The sequence below is a fragment of the Macaca thibetana genome, chromosome 1, assembly GCF_024542745.1.
Source record: "Macaca thibetana thibetana isolate TM-01 chromosome 1, ASM2454274v1, whole genome shotgun sequence".
NCBI classification, from domain to species: Eukaryota; Metazoa; Chordata; class Mammalia; order Primates; family Cercopithecidae; genus Macaca; species Macaca thibetana.
In genome coordinates this window covers 101,247,032-101,272,528 of record NC_065578.1, presented here as the reverse complement: position 1 = coordinate 101,272,528, position 25,497 = coordinate 101,247,032, and the positions used below count along the sequence as shown (strand labels likewise).

Genomic DNA, 25,497 nt, shown 5'->3' with positions numbered 1-25,497 from the left:
CATTTCATGTCGTCCTGTTTGTTGATGCCAAGTTGAGGTTTTATTACAGAATAATTATCATTCATCATCATTTAGCTTGGAAAGTCTAACTTCTGAGGAAATGAAATTGAACCAGAACAACTGAGATCTTTCCAGGGAAGCTACATAAATAGTTTTTACGGACACTATTTTTTAAAGTTGAGAAGTAAGCTATAATTTTAGTTTTAAAAACAAATCCCCTCTAAGGAAAAGTATAGCACTTACTTCAATCAGACATATATGTATTAAAGCTTCCACTCATCTCTTTATTTTCTCCTATCCAATCAATCCTAAATAGCTTTTTAATATATCATCAATCATTAGCCTTTTTCAGACCTCTAAAAATAAATTTTCTGAGCTCCTGCCATAGCCACCTAACTTTACCAGATCTATTCTCCACTCAACCACTTGGGTTTTCTGACTAAATCAAAGAAACAAATAAATTTGCTCATGCCACTGCCTTGATAAACACCTTTGCTAACTCCCTGTTGCCAATATGTTGATGCACCTATAGCCTATGAGGCTTTCCATCTCTTTTCTTTCTTTTTCTTTTTTTAATTATACTTTAAGTTCTAGGGTACATGTGCACAATGTGCAGGTTTGTTACATATGTATACATGTGCCATGTTGGTGTGCTGTACCCATTAACTCATCATTTACATTAGGTATTTCTCCTAATGCTATCACTCCCCTCTCTCCCCTCCCCATAATAGGCCCCAATGTCTGATGTTCCCCTTCCTGAGTCCAAATGATCTCATTGTTCAATTCCCACCTATGAGTGAGAACATGTGGTATTTGGTTTTCTGTTCTTGCGATAGTTTGCTGAGAATTATGCGTTCCAGCTGCATCCATGTACCTACAAAGGACACAAACTCATCCTTTTTTATGGCTGCATAGTATTCCATGGGGTATATGTGCCACATTTTCTTAATCCAGTCTGTCACTGATGGACATTTGGGTTGATTCCAAGTCTTTACTATTGTGAATAGTGCCGCAATAAACATACGTGTGCATGTGTCTTTATAGCAGCATGATTTATAATCCTTTGGGTCTATACCCAGTAATGGGATGGCTGGGTCAAATGGTATTTCTAGTTCTAGATCCTTGAGGAATCACCACGCTGTTTTCCACAATGGTTGAACTAGTTTACAGTCCCACCAACAAAGTAAAATTGTTCCTATTTGTCCACATCCTCTACAGCACCTGTTGTTTCCTCACTTTTAATGATGGCCATTCTAACTGGTGTGAGATGGTATTTCATTGTGGTTTTGATTTGCATTTCTTGATGGTGAGTTCCATCTCTTTTCAAACTCTCTGAACTTATCTATTATCTTCACCTTCCTATGCTTCAAGGACATGAACCTTCTTACCTTCCTCCTAAACACACCAGGTTCTCTGTGCTTCTGCTTTCACTCCTACAAAACTGCCACCCATTCTTTAATGCTCAACTCAATCATCATCTAACATATTTCCTAAATCTTTAACTCAAAGTGAGTAGCTGACTTTGTGATCACACGGTTATAATTCATATTTCTATGACAACATTCATCACATTATGTACTCATGATGTGACTACTTCACTTCTCTCTGTGCTACTTAAGTTCTAGCACATAAGTAGCTAAAATACATATGTTTTAAATAATTTTAATGTAAATTCTAGTTTCACTGTATATTCAAAGTATATCAATGCTTATTTGTGTGCATTCTATTTTGAAAGTGTTTAATAGTATTATAAATCATATTTATATTACTGGTATCAAATATAAAAGAAATTTAACTTTTTTGATACAACCTAGATTATAGATATGATTTGTTTTGTTTGGTTTGGCTTTGGTTTTGTTGTGCCTGAGTGACATATCTATGGAGATGTTTATTGTTAAATTAAAACACATGAAAGTTCTCAACTGTTTTAGGATTTGTTCTGTTTTAGGGTTTGTGTCTACTGGTAGCCTGTCAAGCTATCAATTCTTACTGCTGCTGATGCATCTTTCTGGAGAAGATGTCAGACAAACCACACAATATTTTTACACAAGTTACTATGAGTAAATTAACTAGTAAAGTAAAACTAACCTTATTTATTTTGTGTACAGTAAAAGTGAATGATGACCTGGGGGCTTTCTTATAAAACAAAATATTTAAACTTTAATGTTTAGACTGTTTTTTCTCTGTTGAGATCTAAAAAAACTTTTTTTCAACACACGTTTTGTTATTCTACTTAAGATTTATAGTTAAGTGACAATAAAATAAGTAAAATGTTCTTAAAATATATTCACCATGTGTCAGCATAAAAAGACACTTACTGATTTTTACCGAGTATTTAGCATTATACTTTCTTGGTATTAAAAAGATAAAACTCCTGCTGTCAAGGATTTTGGTAAGGGTGATAAATATAAAACTAAACTGTTATAAAATAAGGTGACTGCACAGTGACTGGGTATGTATAAGAGTTATAAAGTCAAGAATCAATGTTTCTGTATAGTGTCATAGGAAAAGGAAGTAGTGGATGCTTTATTAAAGTTACCTTGGAAAATTTTTATATTATACATTCTTGCACTCATTCCCACAGCATTTGGGGAAGAAAAGCCCTCAGCATATGGATATTTTTTTTAAAAAGTTCTCTAGGTATTATAAATCTGACCTTTCTGCTTATACCCCTATAGGAAGCCACATTATGTGAGAAAAAAAGACCCACATTATCTCCTAAGTTTGCTTGAGGCCAGGAGTTGGAGAAACCTTCTGAGAGGAAATAAATTTTGAGTTTAATTTTGATGTGTTAGTAGGCCATTAACAGTCTGTAATATCTAAGGGGACAGAGGCATTAGAAATGTAGCAATTGGGATGTGTGAAGAAGAAGTAGAACAAGCAGTTGGAAAGCTAGACAAAGATTACATAAGCTTTATGAAAAGTTAGGAATCTCAAATACTTGTACTGCAAGGCAACTGTGTTGTCTTTAGCTAATTCAGGGTGGATACTTTTACATCCAATAGTCCCAGTGATAGCAGTGGGGAAAAATATGACACCAGAAGTCATTGCCATGCACTGTAGCTGAAATTGTGTCTGGGAACATTGTGAGGGAGAAAGGTGAGCATGATGTTGTTGATGAATTATGGAAAACTTTTAAGGTAATGAACAACATCCCTTGAGCTACTGATGTCTCAGAGATTTTTTTTTTCAGCTACAAAGAGATATGTCCACATTATGGGGGAAGGTGAAGCAATTATTTTGTAATTACCAAGTAAAATTTCACAATTTTCTGTCAAGTACAAGTTGTCTATTGGGACTATTTAACAAATAAATATGATGGGGATGTTAATATTGTTAACAGCTAATATTTTGAAGCTAATATATTTCTGGCATTACATTAAGCATTTTAGCTGGTCAATTATTTCACAATTGCCTGTATTAGTCCACTCTCATGCTGCCATAAATAACTCGAGACTGGGTAATTTAGAAAGAAAAGAAGTTTGACTGGCCTCAGAAAACTTACAGTCATGGCACAATGGGAAGCAAATATGTCCTTCTTCACATGGCAGCAAGAAAGAGAAAATGCCAGATGGTTACAAAACCATTAGATCTCGTGACAACTCACTCTCTATCACGAGAATAGCATGGGGAAAACTACACCCATCATTCAATTACCTCCCACTGGGTCCCTCCCATGATGTGGAGATTATGAAAGTTACAATTAAAGATGAGATTTGGGTGGTGACACAGCCAAAACATATCATTCTGCCCCTAGTCCCTCCAAAATCTCATGTGCTCACATTTCATAACACAATCATGCCTTCTCAACAGTTCCCCAAAATCTTAACTCATTCCAACATTAACCCAAAAGTCCAAGTCCAACATCTCATTTGAGATAAGGCAAGTCTCTTCCATCTATGAGCATGTAGAATCAAAAGCATATTTGTTACCTTATAGATTAAATGGAGGTACAGGCATTGGGTAAATACTCCCATTCCAAAAGGGAGAAATTGGCCAAAAAGGCAGTCATTAAACCTTAAAATTCCAAAATGATATCCTTTGACTGCATGTTTCACATCCAGGGGACTCTAATGTAAGAGGTGGGCTCCCAGAGCCTTGGGTAGCTCTGCTCTTGTGGCTTTGCAGGGTACAGCCCCACTTCAGAGTGTTTTCATGGGTTGACATTGAGTGTCTGCAGTTTTTCCAGGTGCACGGTAAAAGCTGTTGGTGGATCTACCATTCTGGGGTCTGGAGGATGGTGGCCATCTTCTTACAGCTCCAATAGGTAGTGCTCCAGTGGGAACTCTGTGTGGAGTTCTGACCCCACGTTTTCCTTCCACATTGTCCTAGCAGTGTTTCCCCATGAAGGCTCTGCCTTTGCAGCAAAATTCTGCCTGGACATCCAGGTGTTTCCATACATTCTCTGAAATCCAGGTAGAGATTCCCAAACCTCGATTCTTGACTTCTGTGCACACACAGGCCCAATAGCACAGGTAAGCCACCAAGGCTTGGGGCTTGCACCCTCTGAAGCAACAGCCTGAGCTGTACATTGGCCCCTTTCATCCACAGTTAGAGCTGAAGCAGCTGGGATAGAGGGCACCATGTCCCGAGGCTGCACACAGAATGGGGAGCCTGGGCCTAGCCCATGAAACCATTCCCTCTTAGGCCTCCAGGCTTGTGATGGGAAGGGTCACCATAACATGCCTTGGAGACATTTTCCCCATTGTCTTGGTGCTTAACATCTGGCTCCTCATTACTTATGCAAATTTCTGCAGCTGGCTTGAATTTCTCTCCAGAAAGTGTTTTTTTGTTGTTTTGTTGTTTTTTTATTTTTTTAATCACATTTACAGTCTGCAAATTTTCCAAATTTGTATGCTTTGCTTCCTCTTCAATGCTTTGCTGCTTAGAAATTTTTTCCTCCAGGTACCATAAATTATCTTTCTCAAGTTCAAAATTCTACAGATCTCTAGGGCAGGGGCAAAATGCCACCAGTCTCTTTGCACAGCAAGACGTTTACTCCAGTATCTAACAAGTTCCTTATTTCCATCTGAGACCACCTCAGCCTGGACTTCATTGTTCATATCACTATCTGCATTTTGGTCAAAGCCATTCAACAAGTCTCTAGAAAGTTCCAAACTTCTCCACGTGTTCATATCTTCTTATGAGCCCTCCAAACTGTTCCGATCTCTGGCTGTTACCCAGTTCTAAAGTTGCTTCCACATTTTCAGTGTCTTTACAGCAACACCCCACTCTCGGTGGTACCAATTTACTGTATTAGTCCATTTTCACACTGCTATAAGACATACCTGAGACTGGGTTATTTATTAAGGAAAGAGGTTTAATTGACTTACAGCTCTGCAGGCTGGGGAGGCCTCAGGAAACTTAAAATCCTGGTGAAGGGGAAGCAAACACATCTTTCTTCATAAGGTGGCAGGAGAGAGAAGAACGAGAGCTGAGCAGAGTGGGAGCCCATTATAAAATCATCAGATCTTGTGAGAACTTACTATCACGAGAATAGCATAGGGGAATTGCCCTATGATTCAATTTCCTCACACCAGTTCCCTCCCATGACACACAGGGGTTATGGGAATTACAATTCAAGATGGGATTTGGATGGGGACACAGCCAAACCATAGCATAACCCTCATGCTGACTTTGTGAAGCAAAAACTATTATTTGTTCCTGTTATAGACATAGGTAAATGAAATATTTATAAATTAAATAACTCTCTGAGTCAAACAGTTGTTAGGTAGTAGAGGCAGGATTCACATCTAGGTCTGGCTAATCATGGAGTACAAGGTCTTCATCACTGAGTTATTCTGATCTAATGGGGCAAATAATTGTGAAATTCACCCTGCCTCGGAAAACAGAAAACTGTCTAATATGGAAACAACTGGGTTGGGGAATAGTATTCTAGTCTCGATTGACTTTATAAACATTATGTGGCTGACAAGGAAGGTAACAATCCTTCAGGAGTTCTCCATATTAAGAATGTTAAGAACAATTAAGATACTAAGAACATGACACCACTGTAATATTGAAAAGGCAGTCTATCATTTTTACGTTAGTGATGAGGTTCTTATAGCAAATGCTTTGGTCTTAGAAGATCAAAAAGGATAAAATTAGTAGTAATGACTATCTCCAGATTTGATAAATAAATCAGAGGTTCAACTTTTCCTGTTACATTGCTGTGCAACAGTGGTCATGTTTTTAGCCTTTCTTGGCCTCCTATTACTCATCATTAAAATAAGTATAGCAATGCAAATTGACCACCAAAGGCTGTTTAATGTATAGGCAATATAACTGCTCAGAAGAGGATGTAAAGTAATGTGCTGTTTAAATATAGTGTCATAATGCTCTCCCCATTGACTGCATGAAGGTGCAGACCAGTAAGTCACTATTGTCCATGTCAGCAATGAGCCAAGTGTTTGGGGTTTAAATAATGGCCTTATCTTCTGACTCCATTAAAATGTAATATTTCTGCTCTTCTCTCAGGCACAACATGTAGTAAAACCAATAAATATTTTAAATCACACACACATAAAACTTGAAATTAGAGAGGTTACATTCCATTACCCTTCCATTTTATTTATATTTTAAAACCTGGTAAATATTTGAATAAAGGATAAGTGATATTACATATTGCATTTAAATTATTACCTAACTTGCAAAAATTTTAATGCAGAATGCATATGTAAAACAGTAATATGAGCAGATGAATGCTTATTTAAGTAATTTACTATGTTTATATTAAGTAGTATTAATGTTCTTTAATTTTCTATGTTCTTTCATAGCTATTTTTTAAATTAACATTAACAGATTTTAAAATGCACATTACATTCCTAATATACTTTGACGTTTAACAAACTACTTAAGCTTTTATGAAGCAAGCATTTAAATTAAGGTACTAATCAATGTAAGCTAAAAAAGATGTGGCATTACATATTTTTAGAATTTTATTATCTATTGATTCAACACATAATTTGCAGTATTTGAACAATAATATTGAAGATATTTTATTTCGGTAAAATTAAAATAGAATGGATATATTTAAAGCAGTTTTATTTAATTTAATACCAGCTCAAAAATACGTTTTATTCAAAATGATTCAACTGACTAAAATAAAAAAGTAGTGATCTTCTAATTCCAACAGAGCAATTACATTTTAATATAGAAATAATTATATAATATTTATTTATATTACTAAACATAGTGTTTCCTTAAATACATTTGGCTGAAGAAAACAAGTTTCTGGAAATTTGAGACATTTTATTTCATCTGGCTATATTTTAAATATACAAAAGGATGGTCATTAGTGCTCTACATACTGATAGATTCCTTCAGCTGATGAAATATGATTGCTGTTTTTTGTATGCATTTGGAAAGGCAAACAGCTTTGTTGCATATAATGAAAATCACTGGCCTAACTTTCTCTTTAAGAAGGATTCTGACCAAATGCAATAAACACCCAACCAAATAGCCATGCTGTGTAAATTCATTAAGATGTTAATAAAAATTATTTTCCTTTTTAAAGCAAATCTAGTAGAGTTAAATGTTATATAATTTTATGGTTACATAATTTTGACCTCGTAGTCCTTGAGTTTTCCAACTCTGAGCCAATGTGGGCATTATTAGACTTTCAGTGACAGCACTACAGCCAGTGTCTCCAAGAATTTGTCCAGGCTGTGACTTTCTGGGGCTGTTGGATATGCTAGGATAGATACTAATGATTGTAGGGTTAGAAGTGGTTATATGGTACATCAGCACAAAGCACTGCTGAATGACCTGTCAGTGATTTGAAGGAATCAATGTGTCTTTACTTTCTATTCCAACATCCTCCCACATGTGGAGTAATATCACATACTTGGAGAAGCTACCAGAATGTGAAACAGCATTTAAAAACACTATAAAAGAAGAAGTAAAGGCTTAGGGGTCTGCAGTGTAGATTGAGTTCTACTCTGGGTTTGTGCTAATAGCTCAATTGCTTTTGCAGGTATAAAGATTGAAAAGGCATAGCCTTATTGGAAGGTAAAGTGACTTTGAAAGTAAGCCCGCAGGATCAAAAATGCCATTATATTCTCTCATGATAGTCTTACTACATCAACTTCATTTTAAGGATTGGCCAGGGCTGTTTCAACGAGGAGCACTGCTGAGAAATCAGCCTGGTGCAGGGGGCTCCATAATGCTCAAAACTGGAACAGGGAAGACAGAATAAGCAAGAAACCACACAGAAAGTCCATGGTACAAATGGCTGAGGGAAACCAAAGGGAATTCTACATAAGGAGGAGACAGAAATACTAATCAACTTTGAGGCTCTGAGCCAAGAAATTGAAGCCAAGGAATTAAGCTAAAGCAAATTACTTTTGCACCATCCTAATAGATAAAACCAAATGGAATGGGCTAGAAGTCATTAAGATGAGGGCAGAAATGGGAGAATCCTGAGAAACTGTTTTTATGGGCCAGCATCTGTGGTAGTGTGGCATGTCTTAAAAGCCTTGAACTGGGAGATAAAAATATCATATTTTCAGCTATTAACATTTCACATTCAGTGAGACATATTGACACTAATATTGAAGTTGACCACAAATGTTTGAGGTAAAGGATTTACAGCCATTGAGATGAGTTGAGAGGACCCCAGCCTCACAAACCCCCTCAACCACACTGTCTCTTGGCCTGTTCTGGTTGGGAGACTCCTGATCATGGTGCTAATAAAATGCAAAATACACATTTCTCAGGAAAACCTCATGCTTTCCAAAACAATGCATTATGAACAAGAAGAGTTATGGCAGACCCCTCAAACCTATACAATTTTGTTAGAGAATTAACAAAAAACAGTAACTGTGTTACATACTAACACAGCTAAAAAAAACTTTATATTGCTAATAAATAAAAAATACTTCAGTAAATACTGTATAGGGTCTTAACTTTCAAGTTGAAAATTACTTGACAAAAATGGATGTAAGGATAGATTGAGGTAGCTGAGCTACAGAGACAAGAGAAACGGCACAATTAGGGAGTAACACAGGCAACACTTGTCCGAATCAAGTCAAGAAAATAACTGTAGGCAAATTATCATTGTGTAAAGGACTACATAACTGCAGCTTGCTGCTTTCAGCTATGATAATACACTTTGCTTGTTATTTTTGGTATAAAATATTAAAGATTTTGGGGGGAAAAAAGCATGTGAACCAGAGCAAATTCACATTATACTGACATCACTCCCCAATTAACCAATTGCGTATAAGTTAATTCAATAACACCTGAAATTGTTAAGAGAGTTAGGAGAAAGGAGAGTGGGCTAAATTTGAAACTAAAGTCCAAAGCCCTGAAGCAGAAGAGAAGAGGCACTGGTGCCCTCTAAGCTGTTCTCCCCACGGAGTCTCAGCCCATTTCTGAAGCATCAAGTTGCTCAGAGATCCATCCTATAAGACGATTGTCTAGGAGCCAATAGCAATTAGGGATAGTAAATCTTTAATGAGATTTAAGAATATAACTTAAATCATTATATGCAGTGATGAGGAAATTTTAATTCAGTTTATCACTGAGATATATATTATCCTAATTGAAAAATAACCATGTCCTCTGCAATAGAACTTCACTTTAGCAGACAGCGTTTGTTGAATTAGAATAAAAATGTTTTCTTTGTGTCAGTTATATAACCACAATTCTACATGAAAAAATAATATATTTAAATTGTGATAATTTTCCTGATTCTATAAGGAAAAATATATTGACATTTTTATGAATAAGCCTCCTTACTTTCCTGATCTAGGCTCATCACACCAACCTAGAATGTTTCAGAGTATATCATTCTGTAGTGAGCCTATGAGATTAACCAGCAAGAATGTGTCCAGCTGAGAATAACCAGGAAGGGGGAAGCTCTGAAAGCATATCATAAGAGAAATGTTCAAAAATCTGGGCCGTATTCTTCCCTGAAACATACAAGTTGAAGTAGCTTGATATTTGAAGGGCTACTATGCAGCAGAAAGAAGTAAATCTTGACTAGTGCAGCAGAAAGCAGAACTCAGAAAATGAATGGAATATGAATATAGCAAGGACTTTTTCATGATTGGAAATATCCAATATCGAAAGCAGCTACTGGCCAGGCACACCGGCTTAAGCCTATAATCCCAACGCTTTGGGAGGGGAAGGCAGGTGAATCCAAGGCAGGCGGATCACTTGAGTCCAGGAGTTTGAGACCAGCATGGCCAACATGGTGAAACACTGTATCTACTAAAAAATACAAAAATTAACCAAGTGGGATGGCTCATGCCTGTAATCCCAGCTACTCGGGAGACTGAGGCATGAGAATCGCTTCAACCTGGGAGGCAGAGGTTACAATGCGCTAACAGAGCAACACTCCATCTCGAAAATAAATAAATAAATAAATAAATAAATAAATAAAGCAGCTAATTACATTGGATTTATTTTTACCAATACTGAAGGTATTCAACTTGAAAAATCAATGTATCAGGGACTTTCAAAGGGCATTACAACACTGAACGAAATCTATTTATGCCACAAGATCATATTTATGCCACACTTTTTAATGTTCTAAACTTTTACTTCTGATCATTTGGGAATAGTGTATGTACTGCAATACTTTCTCATGGTCATTTGGTTATATGAGTGTTTCTGAAATTTGGTTGCATATCAAAATCAGGAGCTTTTGAAAAGTGCAAATACATATTTCCCTGTAAGCCTGTTTATTGAATAGCATTTGTGGTGAGGTGGGATCAGGAAATCAGTATTATCAAAGGCAACAGGTGATTGTGCTGCATCTAGACTCCTCTTGAAAGCATGGGGTACCTAAGGTCATAAGGATGAATTCATCCCTTTATTGGCTAGCTAAGTTTTCAAAATTGTGCTTTTCAGTAACTAAAGTTTGGTCATTTTAAGTCAGCACCGAGTTTTATTATGGGATATTTATTTGTGAAAGGACAGCTAAACAATACTAGTAAGAGTAACAATTGCTTCTAAGATAAGCACTGTGCTCAGTACTTCATGTACATTGCTTCATTTGATTTGTACAAGCCTATGAGGTCAACCTCTCAATTCTGCTTTTGCTACTTTACCAAAGGATGTAACACTGAGACACTTTGTTCTCTAGAATCATAGACTATTAGAAGCTTTGCCGTTTGAAATCAGATCAGTAAAAATGGAACAACCTACACTTGCCTGGAAGATTTTAGTCACTGACACCAAGAAACAGCCTCAATTTTCAACCCAGGTGCAAAGTTTCAGATAAGGGTTTTTCAAATACAATATTCAACATCTATCTTAACTTTGGAGTTTCCAAGGAAACAGAATCCAGAGTCCACTTCTTAACTCTGGCCTAATGTTAACCTCTTTACTTTGAGCATTGCTCATTTTTAGCACTATCAAGATTCTGCTTTAAGTATGCCTAAACACCTTTTCCCCAATCCTATTTTTAACCCTGTTTCTTCCTTTGCCTGATAGGATGCTCGATGCTTCTGCTGTGCAATCTCCCTTCATACAACAAATTAAAAAACCCAACTTCGTTGAACTATAAGTATGTCTTTGGTGTACCTTGTCAGATGGACTTCATCAGTAGATATTATAATCTCTAATTTGCAGATTAGTAAAATGAAGTTCAGAAAAATAATTAATTTACACAGGGTCACACAGTAAGTGACAAACCTGGCATTCCAATCCAGATCTACATGACTTCAAAGCCCATGCTCTTAACAGAATGCAGAGAGTCAGAGAATGTTGAAGCTTCAAAAGAATCTAAAACATATCATGCTGCTAACTTCACATGGACAGTAAGACTAGAATTCCGTTATCGTGACCTTCCAATCCACTGTCATGTGGGAATAGCTTTATCTTTGTTCAGCTGCCAATCGGCTACTATTCAGGCTTTCCCTTTTCCCTGAACCTTCTGTGGTGTTTCCTGGATACTCGGGCCTCCCTGAGACAGTAGTAATGTAGATACTACAAACGCTGGTAACGTCTAGGCAGCAGCCAGTGATGCAGTTATCTTCTGATCATCTTTTTTCTGACAGACAAAAGTATAATCAAATCTCCGGGCACAGTGGCTCATGCCTGTAATCCCAGCACTTTGGGAGGCAACAGAGCAAGAATTTTTCTCAAAAAAAAAAAAAAAAAAAAAGGAAGAAAAAAAAAAGAAGTATAATCAAATCAAACTATTTCATTTCAAATTTCTGTAGCTGCTGAGAACACAATGCATTAACTCTTCTGCATGTAGTTAGTAGAATCCTTCCCTAAAATGAGTGAATTATGTGAAAGCATCATCCTTCTCTTTCTTTTCTACCTATATCAAAACGTCAGAGCATATGGGTGCCTGGCTATTATGTTTAAGCCTCTTGACAACCCTGAGTTAAAGTTATCAAAGTATGTGTTATCCAAGCCATCAGAAATATTCACTAATTATATAGCCACTTATTTAATGAATTACCTCTCAATCCCACTAAAGTATCCCTTATTGCCTAACAGTGGCAATCCTTCTTGAGCCACTGACTTTTGGATATTATGACTACTTAATGCTATTTATTGTAAATATGATGGAGGTTAATATCATGTAAAAGACACATACATGATTTAATGAAGTTGATGGAAGTGTTATGAGAGAACTGGTCTGACCAAATGCAAAGGGATTGATAAGAGTAGCTGGAAGGTATATATTCTTCAACGATTGAAGAGAAAATTTATGGGACAGACTCTTCAAAAGACAATGATATAGATATCAAAAGAATAAAAGAGGCTCTGAAAAAACTATGGAATTCCTTGAAGTGTTTTGCAAACACAAATCTCTTTATGATTGTGGGATGAAACTAAATAATGAGATTAAAATAATTGCATAAACACACACATACATGAATTAAGACTTCATTATTCATGCTGAGTTAACACGCAGTTGCAAATATATCCTCACGATAAGGGTAAGATTTTTGTTGTTGTTGTTCAAGATAAATTTTTTTTTTTTTTTTTTTTTTTTTTTTTTTTTGAGACAGAGTCTCGCTCTATCGCCCAGGCTGGAGTGCAGTGGCCAGATCTCAGCTCACTGCAAGCTCCGCCTCCCGGGTTCCCGCCATTCTCCTATCTCAGCCTCCCGAGTAGCTGGGACTACAGGCGCCGGCCACCTCGCCCGGCTAGTTTTTTGGGTTTTTTTGTTAGTAGAGACGGGGTTTCACCGCGTTAGCCAGGATGGTCTCGATCTCCTCGCCTCGTGATCCACCCGTCTCGGCCTCCGAAAGTGCTAGGATTACAGGCTTGAGCCACCGCGCCCAGCCTGTTCAAGATAAATTTTTAACTACATATTTTCTCTGCTTCTATGGAATGTTGATACCTATTTAAAATGGATTACTTTTAAATGTTTTCTGTTAACAATTAGCTCTGGATGACAAGAACTCTGGACCCGCTTTCTGTGCCTGTGGACAATCCTCACTCTCACTTCTCTTACATAGTTGGCCTTTCCCCCAACCCCGCTTTGGTTGTGCCTCCTTATTGTCTACACACATCTGCACTTCACTTAATTCCACAGTCTCTGAGCTGGCTTCCATGGCCCCTTCTACTCAAAGAGTGTTTTCTTTACCAGCTCCTTTTTTCTTGACCAGCTCCTTCTGCATCACTTGGGAGCTTGTTAAAAATACAGAATCTCATACTCTATCCCCAATTTCTTGGACAGGGGCCACACTAACCTTCCCTGTATCATTTCCATTTTAGTATATGTGCTCCTCAAGTGAACACTCTATTCCCAACTTCTGAACCAAAATCTACATTTTCATAAGATCCTCAAGTGATGCATTTGCACCTTAATATTTAAGAAGCACTGGCCCAGACAATTCTTAAACACTTTCTGTTTTGTAGGTTGAATTTTCCTAATCTGAAAATCTAAATCTGAAATGCTCCAAAATCCAAAACATTTTGAATACCAACATGACGCTCCAAGGAAATGATCATTGGAGCATTTTGGATTTTGGATTTTTGGATTAGAAATGCTCAACTAGTAAGTATAATGCAAATATTTAAAAATCCAGAAAAATTCAAAATCCAAAACACTTCTGGCCCCAAGCATTTCAGATAAGGGAAATTCAACTTGTATTGTATTTTGTGAAATCTAGAGGCCACTTTTGTCTTGTTTCTCTCTCTCATCTTTATATCTTATTATTCACAAAATCCTGTGTAATGTGCCTAGCCCATGTCTTATTCTTCCCTAGTCTTTCTGTTATTTCTTATGCTGACACTGAAAAGGCCCCCTAACTACTCTCCCAGCTGGCATTCTAACTCCTCACCCACTCCCTAATATTTAGTGAATCTTTTCTGAATGATATTCATCTAAATAGCAAACTGGTTGGGTATCATCAGTTTCTCCCTGAAACTCTGTAAAGACATAGTGGTAGCAATGTTTAATCTTCTCTTTGTAGAGCTAAATGTTTCTGCTACCTCTGTTTCCTACTACCTTTCCAACTCTATTTCCTCTCTCCCTTCCCCCATCATGCATTTTTCACTGCTCCCACTGCAAGCAACTCAGATGTCCTAAATAACATGGGATCTTTCACACTTCAGAAATGAGTTTTCACATGCTGTCACCAGTGCTGAAATGGCCTTTCCTTCCTGATTTTCTTGGGAAATTTATTGAAGCCATGGAAATTCACTATCCCTCTGAAGCCTCCTCTATTCTACCCAAATGGAATTAATCACTAATGGTTTATGACTGTATTAGTCTGTTCTCACATTGCTATAAAGAACTACCTGAGACTGGGTAATTTATAAAGAAAAGAGGTTTAATTGACACACAGTTCTTCAGACTGTATAGGAAGCATGGCTGGGGAGGCCTCAGAAAACTTACAGTTATAGTAGAAGGCAGAGGGAAAGCAGGCACATCTTACATGGCTGGCACAGGATGGCACAGGAGGAAGAGAGTGAAGGGGGAGGTGCTACACGTTTTAAACAACCATGTCTTATGAGAACTCACTCACAATCACAAGAACAGCAAGGGGAAAATTCACCCCATGATTCAATCACCTCCCACCAGGCCCCTCCTCCAACATTGGGAATTACAATTTGATATGAGATTTGGGCGGGGACACAAATCTAAACCATATCAATGACCCATTGCATATTGTACACATTACGAGTCCCATTATATTTAAATTATACTTACAGCTATATTTCTTTCTTGTTCCTGTCAGTATCCCACTAGAATGGGAGATCTTGAGTCAGAGTAAATTGCATTAATTCCTGACCTCTAGCATTTAGTGTCTAGCATATAGAGGATGATCAATAAATCCTTACTGAATGCATAAATGCCTGTTTCATGTTTCACTGTGAAATAGACCTTGCTCTTCAAATAATTCTAAATATATTTTTGGTAGAAAAATATTGACTAACTTATATGGAGATTTTAATAGATATTAATGCACATATTATTGAAATGGAAAATATATGAGAGAAAATTTATTTTTTATAGTTGACATATTTATTAACCAGTCCTGTAAGAAAAAGCTATTAATGAGGATCACATGAATAATATACTATGATTATTAAACACCAGTTATGAGGAGTTTCTGGTTTTAAGATCAATAAGTTCTTGAAAACCTTATGGATTGCAATAAAATGTAAATTGTGACCTACACATGCATGTTTCAATGTTCAGATAAGAAGATAGTTGTTTTGTTTTGTTTTAAAGGAGTGTTGAATGAATGGAGAGGTAAATCAAAAGTTCCAAATATGAAGTGCAAAATATTACAATGATCTGTGCTTAAATTGCAGCCATATGGCCCAGGCAATGGTTAAAAATGAGAACACATCAAAATTACCGGGGGAATACTTGGAAACCATACTTAAATCCCACTTCAGTGCAGAATACCTAGAAAGGACTCAGTAAAGTTTGGTGAAAGTGAAAGAGAAGAAAGGAAAAAATACGGATGGAAAAAAAGGAAGAAAAGGAGACCGAGGTAGAAAAGAAGGAAAGATGGATGAAAGTAAGAATGTAAGAGAAGGAAGGCAAGGAGAGAGAAGGGGAAAGGAGAAGGGAAAGGAGAGCATGAGGAGGAGTTAGAATGCTTTGCAAAGTTGATCCATTTTCAATAATGGTAAATAGCTTGACACTCCTCATGTTGTAATGTTTATAAAATGTATATATACCTCTTTGCAGAGACCTGACAAGAAGCCTCTATATTAGATTTAAAGTTTTAGCTCTGTATTTTATGACTTACTATGTGTAAATTTATAATCCAAACTACTTGTTGGATAATATTTGTTTGAAAAAACATTTCATCAGATTTTTTCATGTGGGTCAAGTAACATAAAGAATCTTGAAAGGATTCACATGAACAATTTTGAATATATTTTCTTGATAATGCAAGGTTCTCCAATAACTCAGATATTTCTACATGTCTGTTGTGCTTCTCAAGCAAAATACTGTTTTCCTGACAATGGTTACTTCCTTTTCACAGTCTCTTTACATTCAGTAGCTCTATATTATGTACTAGGTAAATATCACTATTTTATTTTATTAATGAAAAGAGCGATGAAAATGTAAAGTACTAGGGCAACAGATGTACATTGACAAAGAAAGAGCTAACATATATAAATGTCTTTTGGAGTATAGGACTAAGATCCTTATGACTTAAATTTTATCTTATGTTTACGGCCCGTAGTAAATTTTACTGTCAGTTTCTCTGAGTGAATTAGAAATTTAGATCTGAATTTGTAAAACTAGCTCAAGCATTATCTTTTCCACTGTGGTCTTTCCTGACCATTACACTATGTGATACTAATTCCCTCTTCTTTTACTCCTCCATTATATCCCTATAGGTACTTACAAGCTTGGAATTATTTGAATCCAATATACATAATCACTTGTATTCTGTTACAATCCCAGTTTGATAAATTACTCAAAAGAAAAGGCTGTTTCATATTAATCTTATTTCAGAATAGTACAGTTCCTGCCCCAAAGAATGCACTTGATAAATGTTTAATAGATCAGTGCCTTTAAAGGTCAATGAGAGAGACACAACATACTTCTGCTTATGTTTTTCTGGCAACAGAAAATAATACATAATTAAGCTGGAAAATGTGAAGAGAACAAAAAAAATTAAGTAACAGAAAAAAATCAGCTATTTAATTTTAATAACAAGAGACAACCTTTATCAACACTTTTTCCTTCACTTATTTATTGATAAGTTCAGACATAAGTCACTGGTCTCTTTTCAGATGAGTATTTCCAAAGGAAGTTGTTTTAAAATTGAGTTACTTATGTCCTCCTGAAACAGTTTTTATAACAGTTTTTATAAGGTTAAAAGTGTTTAATTGCATTGAAGCCAAAAAGGGCAATTTAATGAAGTAAAGGCTTTACACGGCTTCATCTATGTGGTGGTTATTTTAATGAACCAACCTTAACTGTTTCCGGGAACCTCGCATAAAAATGTGTAACTCTTAGGATGCTTTCAGTGATAAATAGTGCCTGACTTTTTTCAACACCATATCTTTAGAGGTTTATATTTAACCGTATTTGTCTGCCCAGAGCTTTCAAAACACAAAATAACCTTTGCTACACATATTGATAAGAGGACGATGATGACAAACAGTGTAACTATGGTACTGCATAAAACCCTACTCTGCAGATCTCCTATTTGCATGAATTTGTTAAAAAGCAGGCTACAAATGTAATCCTCTTTCATACTTTGATGTTTGGGGTTGTTTACTACCACCAGATTTTTGGTACCTGCTAAACATACATTTTATATGCCATGAGGGAGATAAGCTTTATGAAACAACTCATAACAACTTTTCAGAAAATTGCACATTTGAAGATCCAGTTTTGTTCTTTCACACAACCACTGAAACAGTCTCCTCACTGATCACCAGGCAATTTCCCAATCTCTTTAAAATTTCTCTTTCTAAACAATTTCTTCCAGAAAAGCCTTTGGCAATAATTTAACACTTCAGTCTGCCCTAGGGAGTAGGGTGAATTAGAGAAGTCTGAAAATAGATTGCAGTGAAAATAAAGCAGGGGGACCAAGTCCTTACCTGAGTGTCAGTGCCTCCCTGGTGAGAGCTTTGCTCCATCACATTCAAAGATAAACTCAATAAGTGAAGACATGTTGCTTTTAATTTTTGTGCTTAGCTTTTAGCACTCACTCACTGATAGAGCATGTAAATAACTAACCTATAATGCTTCACTCATATAAGTCTAATTATTTTAAAAAGACAAAATTTGAAATCAATATTGGCTTTTTTTTTTTTTTTTTTTGGCAGAACTATGATAGTGAGTGTGTGTATGAGACACAGTGAGATAGCATAGCTAACAACATACTATCTGGGATCTGACTTGGGGGTTCATATACTGGCCCTGTCATTTATTAGCTGTGTGACCTTATCTAATGTGTTTCACCTCTCAGTGTCTCAGTTCCTTAACTATAAACTGGTTACGATAACAATACTAACTCATCAGGTTTGTCTGAGGATTAAACAACTTCATACATACAAAGTTCTTAGCATAGTGCCTGCCTGATGGGTTTAAATAAGGAAGCATCTCAATAAAACATAGGATGGGCACATTTTATATTCTTTCTAGAATGTTTGAAGTCAATCCATATGAATAAACCATATTAGAAAGATGAATATTTAAACTCTAAAGATGAACTTTTATATTGTTAATTTACTCCAAAGTTTGATGAACTTCGCTTTTTTGTCACTAACATCTGTCCTTATGCTTTCTTCCATGAAGATGGGTAGAAGATGCATATAGTTCTTTTGCATAGTGGTAGCAAACATTGATTGAGCACTGATCATGTTCCAGGCCCTGAAACAGGGCTTTCTATGTAGCAGTTTATTTTATCTTCACAAACACAAAAGAGCATCTCTTATTTTCCCCAACTTACACATGAGAACACCACAGCTCTGGGAGGTCACATGGCTAGTCATCTACTAGTGCCAGAACACGGAGTGAAAGGGTACATGTGAGACTGCAGGGATAGAGACTGAGCTCTTGAGAGCGGCACTATATTATGAAAGGGGCTAGATAGGAAATTCAGTTTAATAGCTTTATTTCCTATTTGAAGAACCTAAGCCCCAAAGCAAGGTAGTGACTAAGCTGAAGGTTTCTGTCACACCACTCTGCATTCTTCTTTTTTATTTCTGGACTAATCCTGGATTTATATTTTCCCACATCTTCAATTTTGAGTAGAAAGAGAAAAAAAATGTTTGCCCTGAATATATTTCTCTCCCACACATCCATTTTTTCTCCTTTGAAGTAGCAATAACAGCCGCCAACGGAGGATCCCCTGGGCTTCTAGAGCATCAGTCAGCTTCACAGATGAAGACAAAGATGAGAAGACAGAAATCCTTCCTTTAAAGAACTTTGCAAATGTTTTTCATTCTAAATTCATTCTTTCATTAGTGAGTACTTTTAAGACAATACTGAAACCTCAAGGCAAAAATGACAAAGCACTGATTCTAGGACCTACAAGTGGTCCCTAATTGGTTGCCAAGGGCCAAATTGAAGGAGATTTGGTTCAAAGGAGACTCAGATCTCTAGCTTCTCTAAACCATTTTTTTTAAATCTGTCTTTTCTTTTTAAATTGTATCATATTTATTGAGGGTGTACAACATAATACTTGATATACATATAGATAGTGAAATGGTTTTTTAAAAATATTCTCTACATACCATACAGTTCCTTCTACCACCCCTATGCTATTAGAGAAAAATTCGGCTAGCCAAAGGCAAGAGGAAGAAAAGATTGCTTCCATATTTATGTAGGGTTCCAGTGACCCTTGAGGCTTATCAATAGAAGACAGAATCAAAGTCAGAGCTAGTACTTCTTTGCTTAGACCAAAAGTGCTTGCACTCTACATGTGAAAAATGGAAGGAAAAAATATATGTAACTATAAGCATAATGTTTCAATACTTTTCACTATCCATTACCCATGTATAGATCCATCATGCACACGTAAAAACATACATGCAAAACACAATACTGGAATATATTGTACCGGTTTGTTTTGCAAGAATAAGCTGTACTGTGTATTCACACTAAAAATGGTTTCTTTTTTAAACTGACAGCAGGCGAGGCATTAAATAGTAACATATTCATTTTTCCATTTCTCTCATAAATATTTATTGTGAAACTACTGTGTGCTAGACATTCTTCTAGGCTAAAAATACCCCAGTAGAGAAACCAGGAATCATTTCTCCCTCATGGAGCTTGATTTCTGGTGGAAAAAAACATAAGAAGCAAGATGTATAAATAAAATATATAGCATGCTAACTAGTTCTAAGGAGAAAAAAAGTAAAGCAGAAAAGACAATATAAAGCAACCAGGTGACAAGAGTAGACATTTTAGATAGTGTGGCCAGAAAAGACCTCACGGGAGATGATCTTGGCAGGAAAGAGAAAAAGAAGTGAGAAGATATTTGAGAGATTGCAATTCCACAAGAGAAGAGCAAGTGGAAAGGCCCTAAGGTAAAAGATTGCCTTTCTCTCTGAGAAACAGCCAGGGGGCCAGAGTGGCTCCAGTGGAGTTGATAAAGGGGAGAACTGAAAGAAATGAAATCAGAGCGATAAGAGGAGGTCAGATTATGTAGAACTTTACAATGCAAGCTAAATATTTTGACCTTGACCATGAGAGAGACGGGAATCTAGGCATTGGAATAACATAATTTGATTCATGTTTTAACAAGATAATGTCAGTTTGCAGCAATAACAGATGGGCTGAAGTGATACAAAGTCAATAACTTGTGACTTTTGTAACAATCCAGATGAAAGACAATGGAGGCTTGAAGCAGCACAGTGGGAGCGGAGATGGTGCAAAATACTTGAATGTTGGATATATTTTGAAAGTAGACACTAGCTGACTGAATTGATAAGAGATGTGGAGGAAAACACATTAAGATTGAAACTTAACTTTTTGGCCTGAGCAAATTAACCATAGTGTTGCCAATTAACTGAAATGGGGAGACTGCAGGAATGGCTGCTTGTGTATTTTTGTTGTTATTTGTTTGGTGTATTTTTCTTTTGTTTTCTTTTCTGGGGTTGTGGGAGCCATAACAGGAGTTCACTTTTTCAATGTGCTCAATTTAAGATGTCTATTAAACATTGAAGTGGAGATGTCAAGTAGAAAATTGGATATGCAGGTCTGAATTGATAGGAGAGGTTTGCTGGGAAACAATGAATTTGGAAATCATTAGCATATAGATGAGGAAGAATCAGCAAATGACACTAAGGAAGAGAGGTCATAAAATTGGAGGAAGACTAGTGAGTGTGGCATCCTGGAAGCCAAGTGAAAAAATTATTTCAAAAGGGAGAAAGTAAATTCTCATGAATGCTGCCCATAGGTTAAGAAAGTTGGGGACTGAGAATTGACTGCTAGACTAGCAATCTGGGGGGTCACTGGTAGCCTGATGAAAGCAGTGTCAGCAGAGTGGAGAAGTGTAAACAAAAATGCAATTGGAAGAGAGAACTTGAAAATGGTGAGTATAAACAATTCTTTCAAGAGGGTATGCCGTAAAGGAAGAGTGTGAAATGGTGGAATTACTGGAGAGAAAATAAGATCAAGAACGTTTGTTTGTTTGCATAAAGTAGGAAAAGTATGGTGGTATTTACATGATGCTGGGAATGATCTGCTAAAGAGGGAAAATGTATTGATGCTGGAAAAAGAGGAAATAAGAATTGTCTTTGAGTAGGTCAGAGAGATATAAGCTAGGGCAGTCTACTCAAAGGGTGGGCCAAAAATTGCAGCATCAGCAACATCTGGGAGCTTGTTAGAAATGCAAACTATTTTGTTCTGTCCTAAAGTTAAATCAGACTCAGGTGAGACCTAGAAATTTGGGTCTTAACAGGCTTGCAAGTAATTATTATGCATGATTGTCCAAAATAACTGATGTGTTGCACAGAGGAGAGAGCTACCTTATCTAGGAACACAGTCAATTTATCCACGGCAACCAACTGGAAGGTACAGTATGTGGGCACAGGTGAGGAAGTGAGCAGATGTGGTAGTGGGACCTTATGGAAGTTTTCTAGTAATTACTTCGACTTTTCAATGAAGAAGGAAGCAGAAATAGCAATCAGTCTCTTTCCTCTACTTTGATTTTATTAGCCCCAGAGCCACAGACTGATGGTGTCATGCCGCAAAGTTATATTATTCTCTTCACCCAAGGTGACTGAATTGCAAGACAGCCTATACTCCAAGTTCCACTCAGCTACCCCTTTGCAAAGCTACAAAACTTTCTACCTTCTCTAGGCCTTATTGTTCCTTCAGCTGGTCTATTCCTTTTGGCCGGCTCAAATCATGGTATTTCTTATCAAAATTAGGGTTGCCATTTATTTTACATTGGACATACTATAGACACTTCCAAAATATATCATCTCATTCAGTCTCTCAAATAACCATTTCACAGTGGTACTTCTATCTTCATTTTACAGGTAATAAAATGGAGACTGAGAGACTAACTTAGTCAATGGTATCTTTCTAGTAAGTGGAAGAATCTGGAGGGCGACTCACTAAACTGCTTTTGAAGTGCCACGGGAGCTGGAGAGCTGTTTATGTACCTGGTCGTTCTCAAACCACACCCCATCCAGGGTATCCAGCATTCCCCAGGTGATTTCAACACAAGTACTCTGTCTTCCACCTTCTTCTATTTTATGCTACTCTTCCTATTTTTCCTGCTTAATGTGCTAACAAGGGCCCACTGTTTTTCTCTAGAGGTCACTCTGGTTTAATCAATCATTACAGTTCATTTTTCGGTGTTCTACCCAATTGCCGTCCTCCTTCTTATCTCTTTTTTTCCTTCTCCTCCTCCTCCTTCTTCAACAATTTCTTCAGCCGATATTTGTACCTTTGCAACTATATCTAATAAACCACTTTCCCCTCTGCCTGAAGACATTCACAAATTTAAATTTTGGTTTAAATAATAAAAATAAAGTACGAGTACACTATTTCTTCTTAAAGTTTCTACTGCTTAGCAAAAGCAATCTAAGTCTTCTCATTTTACCTAAAGTCAAATGTTTAGGTCACAATTACCTCATTAACTGTTTATTTTCTACCATATTTTATGTGGTCGTCAGGTTTTTTTCATGTATTTGATTTTTCATATCTACCTAAGTTGTGTTTTCTGGAAACCTTCCCACATCTACCATACATACAGTCCCAAACTAGGAAATATGTATTATTATATGTCTGTGTAGGGTCATTAAAGCAACATTTAACTTTTGTTCTACAAATAAAAGAAAAAATGAAATTCTAATGACAGAACATGCCAATATTATGTAAATTACCTATTACTAATTCTCACTCATTATTTATTTGCTTGTTAATTATTTACTATATAAGTCTATCATGAAATATACTCTCTGGGTAATAAAAAGGATAGGCTACTATAAAAAATCTAATGAATAAATATATTAATCAATAGCTTTCAGCATTCCATGAGCAATAATGCACAATTGGAGGTTATATAGTTATTGATCCACTATGAAATTCTACAAAGATAATAAGTGTGTGGTGTGTAGTCAGGTCACATTTTGTGTGAGATTATTAGATTTAGTAATATTTCACTATTTACTAGTGATAGAGAGATTTTGGTTTGCCATTTTTAAGGAAAACTGTGTAAGTAATTAAGTTTATAGACTGCCATGAATTGAATAAATGAAAATCATGGTAGTTTTAAAGCTGCATTTTAAAGTTAATCATTTCTTTTTTTCATACATGTATGACACATTACTCTCACTAGTCCATTAAGTTGTTGTGGCCTAGGGAAATTAATTCTTTTCTGAACTCTAGGTGTGGGGCACATCATCATCCAGTGACCCTCTGTACTATAGGTAATGCATATCAGCTGTAATAAATTCTATCTTCTTCATAAAGTTATCCTTCTACCTGTGTATCTTATGCTGAGGATTGACACTCATCATCCAAACCCCAAAACTAAAAGTGCTCCCAGGTAATTTCCACTGTCTCACATTTATTCAGTCACTAAGGACTGCCAATTGTTGTGCAAACCTTTATGGAATTCATCCTTTTGAACCTCACTGACAGTTCATTATTTCAGGACCTCATCGTCTCTTGCCCAAACTGTGAGAATATACCTCTAAGTGACCTTCCTGTCTCTGATATGCTTTGCACTTTCTGTAGCCCCCGCCTGCCTATCCTGCATCATAAAAATGACAAAGCAATGATTCACAACATAAACCTAATGATCTTACTGCTTTGCTTTAAACTCTTGAATTACATACAAGATAAAGTCCAAATGCTTTGGGGTGACCCTGAAGCCCTTGGAGCTGGTCACAGCCAGCATTTGCAGCCTCATCTCATTGCCAGTGGTAATATCATTACCACTCACACTATGCTTGTGGAACTTCCGCAAGTACTGAGTTGCTTGCCCTGAACACAGTCCTCTACTTCTAAATAGGCTAATCCCTTCTCCCATTTGCAAACTAGGACTCAACTTTTCAAATGGATATCACTTCAGTAGACTACGAGAGTACTAACTAGTTAGCTCTTTGCAAATTTCAGTTATTTTAATTTCCCACAACTAATAATTATTGTAATTTGAGCTTTTCTACTTCAATGTGTGCCGTTTAAACCTGTTCTAAAACAACACAGTTTAACTTCTATGTTGTTCATAAACATCGCCAAATCATAAACTTTCACCATTGTTCTACTTCAATTCTTTAGTATAGTAATTTGCATCTCTGGAAAATTACAAGAAGTATTCCATTTGTATCGTTTTTCTCTATTTCTTCCTTTCTTTATAATTTGCAAATCAGAGCACTGTTTTTCCCTGACAATCTTACATTCTTCTAAAAATGCTATTATTTTGTGAACTGATAGTTCATTAATAAGTATAATTACCATCTGCCACCTCATTTCTTAAATTATCTAGTAATTATATGTATATTGTCTTTCAATTTTGGAAATTAAGCTCTTGAAAAGACACCCCCCTTCTTTATTAAAGTAAGGTAGAGTTCCAGGTGTATTTTTCAACATTAGATTTGTAAATCCACTTTGCTTTTTGTCATTACCACATTGTAATACTAATGTAAAATTTCACAGGGCTTTCTGCTAAATTTAATACATAAAGTACTGTGACTTTATTGGTTTTTCATATGGCATGATTTTTGAAAGAATAGAAAAGTAATAACATTTGGTTTTCTGGGCACTGTGGTTAAAAAATAAGAATCAATTGAAGTCATTTGGATATATTTTGAAAAAATAAAATGGCCTGGATTCTAAGCTAATAGTTGCAAGGAAGATTTGAGGAGTCTCTTAGCATCCACCCCAGTTTAAAGCTGTTTTTGAGAATAAAGTATACACACACTATAAATATGTATCTCTTTCAATTTTATTAAGGATATTTTATTTATTTCTCCTGCCAAAACTGTTTAAGAAAAATATACATCTTTGGCTGAAGATTTCAAATACAAACAAGTCCAGAATTCTCCCAAGAAATCAAAACAACATTTTTCCTTTTTGTAACCAATTTCTTTTCATTTAATTTTCATTCATCCATATTTTGTTTTGTGTCC

The 25,497-nt window shown here is 36.2% G+C and overlaps 1 protein-coding gene and 1 non-coding gene across 2 annotated transcripts in view; one reads left to right on the top strand and one right to left on the bottom strand.

Annotated features, from left to right (window-relative positions):
* The window catches only part of OLFM3 (olfactomedin 3), a 198,684-nt gene that overhangs the window by 128,695 nt on the left and 44,492 nt on the right, over nucleotides 1-25,497 (top strand). The gene's annotated exons all lie outside the window — the stretch shown is intronic.
* Nucleotides 13,607-13,713, bottom strand: LOC126944917 (U6 spliceosomal RNA). The gene has a single exon (XR_007722225.1). It is a non-coding gene; the product is annotated as a U6 spliceosomal RNA (small nuclear RNA).